The following is a 12,479-nucleotide window of genomic DNA, read 5'->3' as shown; positions in this document are numbered from 1 at the left end:
ACTCTGTGTATGTGGATTGTGATGAACCCCTTTAGGCCTATCCACTCTTCCGTTGTTTCTGCATGTGTTTGCACGTGTCTGCATGAGCCAGTTGTAACAGTGTGTAAATCATTGTTTATTTATGTTTTTTATAGGGACGGACCTGACAGGCGAATCCTTTACTGTCTCAACTGTAAAAAGCCATACGAAAATTTGTCCACTCATATGAGAAAGGTCTGCATGAAAAAAGACACGAAGGAAATGCGGAAAGAACGACTCAGGCAAGCAAAGATATCCCAAAAAGACTGGACCAAGGTGGCCAGAAGTTGGGAATACAGGGAGATTGCTGAGTTGGTGAACAGCGCAGATCCCTGCCGTGCACTAATCGACAGATTGGAGAGCAAAGGATTTTTTGTGCTAAAGAAGCCAGGATGCGCCACGGCAGATGTCGTGACAAACAAAAATGAAGTGGTATGATTTTTTCCTTAACTTGTTTTGTGTGTGTGTGTATTTGTTGTTTTCATTGCTGTTGTTTCTGTAGATGATCCAAGCTTAGGGGTTAGGAAATTTACATAAATCGCTGTTTGTTTGTATAGCAGGTGAACAATGTTCCGGGTAGCCCTGGGGAACAACAGAACCATGTCCTGGACAGGTGAATATTACATTACATTACATGTATGCATTTAGCAGATGCTTTTATCCAAAGCGACTTACAAACGAGGATTAACAATCAAGCTACATAGAGGGAAGTGTGTAGAAGAAAGTAGTGCTGTACAGGGTGGAGAGGGTAATGCAGGGTAAGTGCATTACAGGAGGTGCTCTCTAAAGAGTTGGGTCTTGAAGTTTCTTGAAGCTGGAAAGAGACACCCCTGTTCTCTTGTGTGTTCCTCAAAAAGACCAGATCTTGATTTCACAACTGACGATGCTGGGACCTCTGCCACCTATCCCCAGCAGTGCAGTGCTCTAAATATAAACTAAATTCATGTGTGTGTCACACTTCTTTTGTCAACTTTTATATAGCTAAAAACATGAATTCTGGTTAATGATCACTGTGGAATTGTTTTGTGTAAACATTTTGCATTATTACAATATTGTTTATGTCAAATGATTAAAGACATAACAAAAATGTATTTATATAGTGTTCATAACAGCATAATAATAACCACATTCATAATCTCATGTCAAAAACAAACAAGCACAAGGCACATTTTTGGACACATTGGGGACTGAAATGGATTTAAGAACCCCCTGAGATTGAATGTCATCACTGAGACATGGTGAAACACATGGATGCCAATCAACATACATGTGTATGAACACCAGTCAACACTAAGATATTACTCTGTGCTCTTCTGGGAGTACTTGATGCAGGCATTTCACATATATTTTTTACATCACTTTGGCTACGCAAGGCTCTGACTTGCACAACACTGACACAATGCAACACAGGACCTCAACAAGCCCCACTCTTTAACTTTTTTTTTTTCCTAACGAGGCGCTGTTGGATTCCCGCTGACCTACTCTATCCCATTAGTGTATCGAAGGAAAACCACTTGGTAAAGGTTAGGAAGCAGTCGAGGGCCAGGAGAAGGCGCTGCACCATCCTCCCTGGAATGTTTTACCCCCACACGTGTCGTTGAAGATGAGGCAGGAGTATCCAAGAGACCCGGGAGTATGTAATCCTCCAGGTCAATCAACTGATTTTCCCACCACGCTCTCATACTCTGGAACGCCCACCACAGATGTTTCATTTTTAACTTCACTTTTCTACGTTTTCACTTTTTTTTTTTTTGTGTGTGTGTGTGTGTGTGTGTGTGTGTGTGTTTTTCCTCCTTTTTTGTCCTTCTCCTATAATACATCCATTTCATTACAACCCAGCTACAGTTATTGTTTTATGCTTTTCTTGCCAGTGCTGAACATGACCATAACATTTAAATTTGCTTTAGAAATGACATGTATTTAGTTGCAGCTCTTCATCCTCTGTGGGCCACATGAGCCAGGAAGTACTAACTGTACTTTCCCTGACCATTCCTCTTTAATAATGACTGTATATCGCCAGGAAACAACTGTATTGTAATGTGGCGCTGCACAAATGCAGTCTGTAGTCTGGAAGACAGGCCATGAATCTTGCAGAGTTAGGAATGCCATGTTCATTCACTAATGTATTTTTCTCCGTTTCCATTCTGCTAAGTGAGCCAGAAACAAGTGGTGCCACAAATATCCCTGAGTGGCCAGATTACAGCCAAGACCCCATGGCTATCCTTGACCAACTGTTCCCACAAGAGGTTAATATGAATCTAGTAATCAAGTAACAAGTAATCAAGTGCATTCCCTCTATGTCCCTCCGCAATCTGTGTTCTCTCCAGTCCTGTGAATCCGCTCTTTGTTACTGACTTTAACTGTACATTTTTTGACAAAAGCAGACCATAATTATTCTTTTCACTTCTGATTTTCATGGCTTGTGAATCCCATTTTAGTTTCACTAGAGCAATATTCACATGTCTTCTGTCTTTTTGTTTTTTTTCAGTGCACGTATGACACAATTGATTTGGAGGAGTTTTTCGACATGTTATGGGGCAGCTCCCCCTCCCTGAGCAGACACTTTGTGTGTGTGTGTGTGTGATGGGGCAGCTCCCCCTCCCTGAGCAGACACTTTGTGTGTGTGTGTGTGTGTGATGGGGCAGCTCGCCCTCCCTGAGCGGACACTTTGTGTGTGTGTGTGTGTGTTTGTAAATATTGTGTATATAGTTTGTGTTTTATAATAAATATTATATAGTTGTTTTAATTGTTTTTGTTTTAAATAAACTTTTCTTTAAAAAAAACTTGCTATATCCTGCTTTTTTTTCTACCTTTAAAAATCTAGACTAGGTGCCTGATATCACTAAATCCCCACAAGTTAGTCACACATCACATCATTCCCTCTCCTCACTTCAAATAAGGGTCATGGGGGTCAAATCAGGGACAAGTTCAAAGACCACCTCTAAGGTAGAGACTAGGGTCTGAAATGGACAGTGTAAAACACAGGGTGCCGAGGCTCCTTCCCAACAGGGGGTGCCTACACACCTCCTGATGAAAACAATAGAGGTGCCGTCCTGCGAGAACATGGGGGTTTGACCGGACTGGTAGGTGTGTCTTGGTAGGTGAGGCAAAAACAGACTGTCAAATCATTCAACCACTTTATTTGAGCAGAATGGAAGGCAGAAAAGCAACACAAAAGACCAAACATCTGGAGTCTCTCTCTCTCTCTCTCACACACACACACACACACACACACACTCTGCTAGACTGTGTTCTCTCTCATAGACACAGACAGTCATTCTCATATACTGTCGCTAAAGGGCCCAGAGTGAAAACATGCTATTAAAAGAGTCATATGTGATTACATTTATGCATTTAGCAGACACTTTTATCCAAAGCGACATACATTTTGTCAGCTATCAATTACTTCAGGACCATTGTATTCTAATTGTTAGATTTTTTATTATTATTGTTATATTTTTATTATTATTACTATTATTGTCTGTTTGATTGCCCTGTTCTACATTTTAAATATTTTTAATAAACATTTCATTGATTACAACCTTGTCTTTGTCTATTTACATTCTTTTTAACTTTACTTTTTAAACCTGGAGCCATTCATAAGGCTAAAACCATGCAAATAACTCCAATACAATAATACTAATACATATTTTGTTTATTTAAATGCAGAAACAAGTCATAAAATCAATGTTTTACTTTACTTTACTTTACTTTACTAACTTTGAGCCATTCATAAGGCTAAAACCATGCAAACATAAATGCACCTTTTAAAAAACAGGCCTTGTTGCTTTAAATGTGTGCTGGTGCCTTTAATACGTCATATGGTAAGTAGCCATGTGCTCGGGGTGACATGAACAACAGCTTTTGAGTGACACGATGGGCAAAGGAGGATGAAAGGGGGTTTCGTTCCAAAAAGATTCCAGTTTTTACTGCAAAATTCTTCTTCTTATTATTATTATTATTATTACATACCAAACAAGCAACTGACACAAGTGATAATGGATAAACCTTTGAAATGTTTATTTATGTCTGCAAATTGTTTAACAACATCATTGCATTTTGGTTTTAGTGTAGAACATCTCTTTTCCATCATATCGGCATAACAAAGATGACTCAGTGATTTTGTCTGTCAGAAATGTCCCATAATCCACGACCCGGTCGACTCCTGTACCCATCCAGTCAGCGCCAGCACGGAATTCCAGAGAGAGTCCCCGAAATCTGGAGGTTCGCTTTACATCCTCCGCTATCAGAGTGGGAACTTCACACTCGGTGATCCGGAATAGGTTCCTTCTCCTTCTGTTGCAGAAGCGTAGAGAAGTGGCCCAGTTCAGCGCTCGGGGAGGGTAATTGTCGGCACCCACTCGTACATGCCGCGGCTCTCTTTGCAGAACAGCCGGAGTTTGTCCAAAGCAGGATCCTTCCACGAGTCCACATTTGGGCTCTGCAATAACAAGGCACACAAGAATTAGTATGACCTAAACACGAACTTAACCTACAAATAGCTGCAGCATAAATGTCATGATAGGTTAAACAGGAACTGAAGTGATGCAAAAGTGTTAAGAAGTGATAAGAATGCAGTGAGCGTCTTTAGATTCCTCCGACTCGTCAATGCCAACGATACTGGCAAGGCGCTCGATGTCATTTACCCTCACGATGTTGTCGTTTTCAAAGCAAAAAGCCTGGAAGAGGGTGAAGTGAATCTGACGGGCAATGTGGCATTCGTACTCCTCGTCAATCACTAAGACGCAGCATGCCACATTGTCTGGATAACTGTTGAATGACAATGACACTTGGTTAGAAACTGATTCAAATAACCATGTCATGTAACAATAGCAGATATATTTATCAGGTTCCAGAAAGATTTCTTATCCAGAAATATTCGCTGCTTTACTTACACATTCATGACTTTTGCTGATTCATGTACCCCGACTGTCAAGCAATCTTGATTCTTCGCCGAAACGAGTAGCTCTTCCAAAGCAGTACCGATGACCTGCATTCTGTGGATAAGAGAATAACGAGTTAAATCACTATTGTAAGCAATTGCGCAGTAGGCCTAGGCTAAATCAGTGTTTCCCAAAGACTGGGTCGCGACCCACGGGTGGGTCGCAGGAGATTTTATTTGGGTCGTCAGCACAATTTATGTTGTCTAATAGGCCTAATTTATACCATTTAGCCAGGAAAGCTATCAGTTTTCTATTAGGATAGTTGGCTATTGGACATGGCTATTCAATTTGTGTCATAGGCTGTAGATAGTTTTGATTGTAGATTTAAAGTTAATAGCAACCTCCTCACATTCCTTATTATTTCGGATTTAAAACGCTCAACAGTGCATTATTAGGCTACAATTTAAATATACATTTTAAACGTTATTTTTAACGTTATTTCCTCTCGTTTTCCACCTCGCAAACTCTATACTGTAGGCTACAGTAAAGGCGCATTATCTTTTGACTATTACGCAAAAGCCTCTTGTTCTGATATTTATTCATTTCACATTCTTACAATCTGGTGAAAGGTATGTGCTATATGAATGAGTGAATGCTTTAATGTAGCGCTTTTGAAAGTACACCCAGCAGTCCTGAAATTAACCTATGCTCATAGCTCTTCTTCCTCAGCTTTGAATACAACAGCTCTTGACCAGTTTGAAACATTTGTTGAAATGTTTCCCGTCACTCTCAACGACGAACCACCCACAAAAAAGAGGAGGATGAGCGCTGGATTTGAAGGCCGTGACGTTTATGACAAGTGGAGAGGAGAGCAGTACAAGATGCGCTTAAATTATATCCTCGGTAAGCATCATGTCATGCATCATGTCATAAGTGTCATGTCTTTGACAACAAAACAGAATGTTTTGAGATACTCTAAAAGAGAAGGTGTGCTGATTTTCATTGTTTCTGTACTGACACCAGCTTACAATTCCATCTCAGCTCACATTGGCAGGCATCAACCGACTTTGGACAAAGTCCGTCTCGTCATCTCCAATGAAAAGTGGCACGCAAACCTCCCAAGATTTGAAATGGACATGGCCGTAAATATTCTAGTCTGTTCTGTTGTGTCGTTGCCACCATGCCCTTCACCAAAGGAGATGTCGTTTGTGACTACCATGGCCGAATAATCCCGGCATCTGAAGGAAAGAAATTGCTTGCAGAACAGCAGAGTGGAGAGTGGAGACATGCTATCTTTTTTTTTTTTTTTCAAGACCAGAGGTGGTGCCAGTCTTTGTATCCATGCACAGACCTTCCCTTGTGAATGTCACCCTCTCAAAGACACATTTGGGAGGAGGATGAATCATTCTAGAAAGCAATTCAATGTCAAGCCGGTACATTTCCAGTTGAACCATCCCTGATGGTTGCAGAGACACTATACTGTTATGGCATCAAGTCAAGTCAAGTCAAGTCAGATTTATTTGTATAGCACATTTAACATGCACAGAGTGCAACCCAAAGCGCTTCACATATAAGACATTGTCATTGACACAGACTAACAAAGACAATAGATGCCGGACGGAGCGGCGTAGTCGCCAGTGTACCCGTGACACCAAGACATACAAGAAACAAATTAATAAATAAAATAAATACAAATTAAAAATAAAATTAGTCCAATTTCCAAACGGCTGAATATGTCCAAGGGGCAAAGATGACCCGCGTGACAACTGCGCACAGCTGTGTCTTCACGATGCAACACCAAAAGTTCTTAATAACTGACCAACCCGGAGAATCCACTGGCAGTCTGGAGAGCACTGGAAGGACAAATGGTCGCTGTCAATGTTCACCGAGTTGCTGATCTGTAGCATCACCTACGACTTCAGAGTGTTCATTGCTTCCAGTGCTCTCCAGACTGCCACGGTAACGTTAAATCCTCCGGGTTGGACACAGCTGTGTGCCTTCATCATTGCCCTTGGACTATTTCAGCCGGTTAACTAGATTCAACCAACTGGACTAAATTAACATGAGTTTTCTTTTTAAAATGTCTTATTAATTATTTATTTTATTATTTGTTTTTGGTTGTTTGTTTGTTATCCGTCTTGAATGTTTCATATGTTGTATGTTTCACGTGTCATGGGTACGCTGGCGACTACGCCGCTCCGTCCTGCATTTTTTGTATTTGTGATTTTTTAAATGTATGTCGATGTCATGGGCACGCAGACGACTACGCCGCTCCATCCGGCATCGTTTGTGTTGTTATGTGTCTTGTTTGTTGGAGCGCTTTGGATTGCACTATGTGCATGTTAAATGCGCTTTAAAAATAAATCTGACTTGACTTGACAAGACAGTCCGAATTTGTGATGGGCAACCCTGCTGATTATCAGCTCGGTGGTCCTAGACAGTGACCGTTTGTTGTTTCATGGTTGACGCGGTCATCAGAGTTTCTTAGCACTCAATCCAGACTCCAGGCACCGGTAGATGCTAGCATAGCAGCTCGCATGTCAGTCGCAGCTCGGTGGTCGTGGCAGCTGCAGATCTCTTGCAGATTGAGGCACCCTTGCTGAGCAATCCCTCCGTCCAGACATTGCATGTGCAGCGTCACGGATGGATGAGGGACTTCAGAGACATAAGGCAGGCTAGCCAAGGCGCTCATCAGCCCAATGGAAGCTGGTTAACGTTAACGTTAACTTGACGTTGATGGTGTCAGCCAAGTTTGTTAATCAGAAAAAAGGACTAAGAATAAAACAATCGAAAATAACATAAATAAAGAGTGATTACATTTAACTTGAAAAATAAATACAAAAAATTAACAGAACATTACATAAAATTACGAACATTACATAAATACAAACAAAAACATGATGCCAGACGGAGCGGCGTGTCTCGCCAGCGTCCCCGTAACCTAGCAACTGCCATCAAAGGATATCCAGTGCAATGACGAAATCTTGTGGGACTATGGCGTAAACAAGACTGGTTAGATGAATGAGTGACATTTCTCATTGCAAACAAAAATGTTTGCAGACGTTGCTGTGCTGGATCTGCCTCCTCTATGCCGCTTTTAAGCACCTAAAAAGAAAATATGTGTATGTTGATTTGCATTCAAATAAAGTTCAAAGTTCTAGACTCTGCACAATCTCTCTCTCTCTCTCACACAAACACATACATACACACATACACACACACTGCTAGATGTTCTCTCTCTGTCTCTCTATCTCTCTCTCTCAAACACACACACACTCTCTCTTCTCTTTCTCTCTGTCTCTCACACACACACACACACACTGCTAGATCAAGCTTTCCAGTGGGGTATACTACGAAGCACGTTAGACATATCTAGGCTATGTAGACATATCGAGGCTTGACAAAGCCTTGACTCAGGGGTATACGTTAAGTGATAGTACGATAGCAGTTATGTGATATATTTGTCAAACTAGGCTTTCAGCTCAGTGGGGTATACTACGAAGCACGTTAGACATATCTAGGCTATGTAGACATATCGAGGCTTGACAAAGCCTTGACTCAGGGGTATACGTTAAGTGATACTACGATAGCAGTTATGTGATATATTTGTCAAACTAGGCTTTCATCTCAGATTTGTGTGCGTTCTCGGTGTTGGGATGACATTGGCCAATCGTGAAACGTGGAGACGCACAAGACCGCCGCTATTTAAAAACAATTACTTCCGCATTCATGAGCGATAGCTTAATCTACACTGCGGTAATTTTTTGTGTCTAACATATAACATCAAATAAATCAATTGTCATCAGTTGTTGTATGGTATGCATGTCCACAGTGGGATATTTGCACGCACAGCACTATTAAAGCGCATTCGAGATCCAAAATGTTAGTAGAGGCGGAGCTCCACCTTTAAGATATATGACAGAATCCTACACGTGAGAACTTCGTTTTTAAGACAATTGATTGGTCAGTGGACAGTAGATTACACGATTTGAGCTATAACTTAGCACATAACCTCCTCCAGACCAGGTTTGGTCGACAGCATAAGATGCCATGGTGATATAGCGACACTAAAACAAATCCACTTTCGTGTCACAGCATACCCTAGCTTTGAGCGCAACATACCTCGCTAACCCACTAATCGAGATTCGTAGTACACCCCACAGTTCTAGTACATCGTAATCTGTAGGAAATGATCCGTCCTTACTCATATGATTATCGACATCAACAACAAACACTTTGCCTGCAAAGTTCTCTAAGCTGTTTACGTTTTATATTTTTTTAAAAATTGATTAGCCATCACCTATACTAAAACTGAAAACAATAAAACACAGAATTCTGCTTTGTTTGCAATTTAATATTATGCTAGTATTTAACTACCAGTGGCTTGATGGTGCAACAATTGTATTGTAGGCCTACTCTACTTTTTTTAATTGTCCTAGAATTGTTGAGAGAATTGTTTAAAAACCTTAAACTGTTTACCCATGTTATTCGTTAGGTTATAATGTGTCAGCCTAATGTAATGTAACAACTTCACTTAAATACCTTAGTTGTATTGAACAATTGTACAATTGCAGACATTCCTTGTTTTGGTATAACTGTTAAACTTGTTTGCTTTTGCCTTTTAGGCTCCAGACCAGACCAGTGGTGATGACCGTGTATGACATTACGTGTGTGCCTGTCTGTGTGCACACCTGTCAACCATACATCTCTGACAATGTTGCTACCATATCTCAACATATCTGTGCACATACCATTTAACCATACTGAGACTTATCTGAGATCAACACTGAGATATTCTGAGAACTATATTGTTGTGTGAGGATTAAACTATATGGAACATGTATACCTGTGAATCGTATTTGTCAACTATTCATACTTTTGAATCATACCTGTGTTGTGACATCTGTGAAACTTAGCTGTGCTGTTAGACCTCTGTTTTTAGACCTGAGCTGTGCTGTGTGAAAATCAGGATTCTAACCTAAGTTCTATCTAAAACTGATCATCTCTTTTATTCTTCAGTGTAGTATCACCATCAAATTTGACCTAATACCAATAACTGAGGCCTAGCTGTTGCTGCCAGTTCAGAATTAAAACTGATAAATAGATAGATAAGACAGCAATTCTATAAGTTCTATAAGAATGCAAATTCAGTAGACATCTGGTTTCTCCTTGATTATTGGTTAACTTTAAAATAGATTTCAACCTGGCCTACCCTGGAATTACATTTTCTAGTTCTTTTTATTCTTCCTCTTTAGCAGCAACCAAAACCATCAATGAGTGCAAAAAAGACATTTCTGATTTAATAAAGCAGGCACAGCCAAGCTCAAAACAATGTGTGTCAGACTTGATCCATGTCTGTCCAAGCACAAGATATTCATAATTACCAACAAACATTGACTGCATTTTGGTGGCAAAAGGAGAGAAGTGCCGCACACTCCCGAGTTACACAAATAAGCCTTTAATGTGACACCGTTTCGGCCTGTCGGCCTTCCTCAGGTCACGTGTAAAATAACAGGTAGTACCTTGCCTTTTAAAGGGGAAGCTTAATTGCTCCCACCTGACACATAATTAGGTTACAAACAGGTGTCAATTAGTGTTCAATTGGTTACAATGAAGGGTTGGACACAAGGTTTTCACATAACAATCAACATAAGTTTTTTTCAATCATAGTCCACATCTTTAGTACTACATTCTGTTATTTTAGGAGGAAAAAACAAAAGAAAAAGATCAAAGATCAAAAGACAATATTACAGCATCAGTCCAAATGGATCATCATAAATAATATCATCCGTTAATCATAGTAAGTCTATATGTCAAGTATCAATCACAAGACACATTTTAAATCAATCACAAGAAACATTTTAAATCAAAATCCACATTCAAACCGTGAGGTGCTAGAGTTCTAAGATGGTGAATCCAAAAATGTTCCCTTCTTGATAACAACAGATCTAGGTTACCACCCCTAGGGGGCAGAGTCACCTTCTCGATTCCAGTGTATTTTAATGAAGAAATGGGGTGATTAAACTCCACAAAATGAGCTGCTACAGGATAATTTAAGTTCTTACATCTTAGTACTTCTGTGCTCTGCAATCCGCATTTTTAGATCTCTAGATGTTTTGCCCACATATGATTTACCACAAGGGCAAGTAAGTAAATAAATTACAGATGCATTTTGGTGGCAGCCATCGACAGGCGTAGGATGATCGAGGGCAGTCCCCAGACCATGAGGGGCCTGGACGACACGCTGGTGGGGTTCGGAGTCCATGGGGACATGACATACAAGGCCCTGTAGGAGTTGACAGACTAGGGTTATAGCTCCTCTCTTTTATTTCTTCTTTTTAACTTTTATTTGATTTTTAGATGGGAATAGTGGGGCGAGAACAACTGGCCAGTGCATAGTAGTCAAAACAACTACCCACCAAAATAAATTTTAATTCTAATTTCCTAAACCTAACCCTAAAACGTACTCCTATACACTTTCTGTGGGAACTTTTTTCAGAACCCACTTTTGGAAAAAAACGATTCATAATGGGAGTCAATGGATATGTATTGATGAGAGGAATGCATTGGACATGGTTTCCATATGTTTCGTGCTTGTTGGTACCTTGTATACAGATATTAGCCTGCTGTTGGTATATATTACCAATCAGCAGTTTCCAGGCTGCACCACGTGGAGGTTTCTGTATAAGCAGCCCTTTTTATTTAAACTAAACTAACCTACACACTAACTACACACTAACTACACACACAGCAAACCACAGCAAACCACACGCAGCAAACAACACACAGCAAACCACACTAAAACTATATACAACCTCAACTCTAATCTAACCCTAGCCAAAAACACGACTTACGGTTGCCATCATCAGGTCTCACACACTCATGCGTGTAAATAAAAAGTCAAAACAAAGTAAAATAAAAACACTAACCCTAACTCTAACTCTGCATTTCTAATCTCTTTTGCTTAAAGGCCCTGAACGACCTAGCAAGCAACCCAAGGTCCTGGCAGCTCTTCAAGTACTGGCTGTATGCCAGTCTTCCCTCCCCAGTCAGTGGCACCAAACTAAGCTCCCTGGCAGACCACACTCGGCTGGTGTTTGCAGGCATAAACATTGCCCTTGAGCGCTCAGGGACGTGGTCCTCTTCCTGCAACAGCTGCATTTCTTCCGGCTCTGGATCGCTCTCCTCTGCCGGAGGATTTTGCTGCACAGCTGGGCCCACCCTCTCAGGACCTACTTTATAGGAAATGCCCGGTCCGAACTGGTACAGCTGCATCCCCTTGATGTTATGGGGCAGCGTGAAATTTCCGAAGACTTTTGCATCCTTGAGCCCATTTGATTATAGGACCTTACCTATGACAAAGATCCAACAGCCGCTCAAATTCGACAAATGTCCCGTTCTGTATAAGGCCTATGCAGCTCACGAAAGTCATGAGCTTCAGTTGTCTGTCCTCGTCCTGCGGGTTTTGGGGCAACTGAAGATGGAAGGAGAGCCTTTGTAGGACATCGGGGATCCACGGCATCCCCCACTCCCGATACCATTGCATCCCCGAGTCGAACGACAGGTTCCGGTCCACAA

At 40.9% G+C, this 12,479-nt stretch overlaps 1 long non-coding RNA gene and 1 pseudogene across 2 annotated transcripts; one reads left to right on the top strand and one right to left on the bottom strand.

Moving 5' to 3' along the window:
• Positions 1–420: 420 nt before the first annotated feature.
• On the top strand, positions 421–1,902 carry LOC121724576. Of its 2 annotated transcripts, none has more exons than XR_006035237.1 (3): positions 421–450; positions 579–631; positions 1,475–1,902. It is a non-coding gene; the product is annotated as an uncharacterized LOC121724576 (long non-coding RNA). The 2 variants fall into 2 exon arrangements; XR_006035238.1 differs by having other exon boundaries at positions 428–450; positions 576–631.
• A 2,279-nt stretch (positions 1,903–4,181) lies between these two features.
• On the bottom strand, positions 4,182–7,977 carry LOC121724575 (annotated as a pseudogene).
• Between the last annotated feature and the right edge of the window lie 4,502 nt (positions 7,978–12,479).

This window comes from Alosa sapidissima, chromosome 11 (genome assembly GCF_018492685.1).
Source record: "Alosa sapidissima isolate fAloSap1 chromosome 11, fAloSap1.pri, whole genome shotgun sequence".
Lineage (NCBI taxonomy): Eukaryota > Metazoa > Chordata > Actinopteri > Clupeiformes > Clupeidae > Alosa > Alosa sapidissima.
Note: the sequence above shows the minus strand (reverse complement) of the source record. Positions and strands in the feature narration are given on the sequence as shown.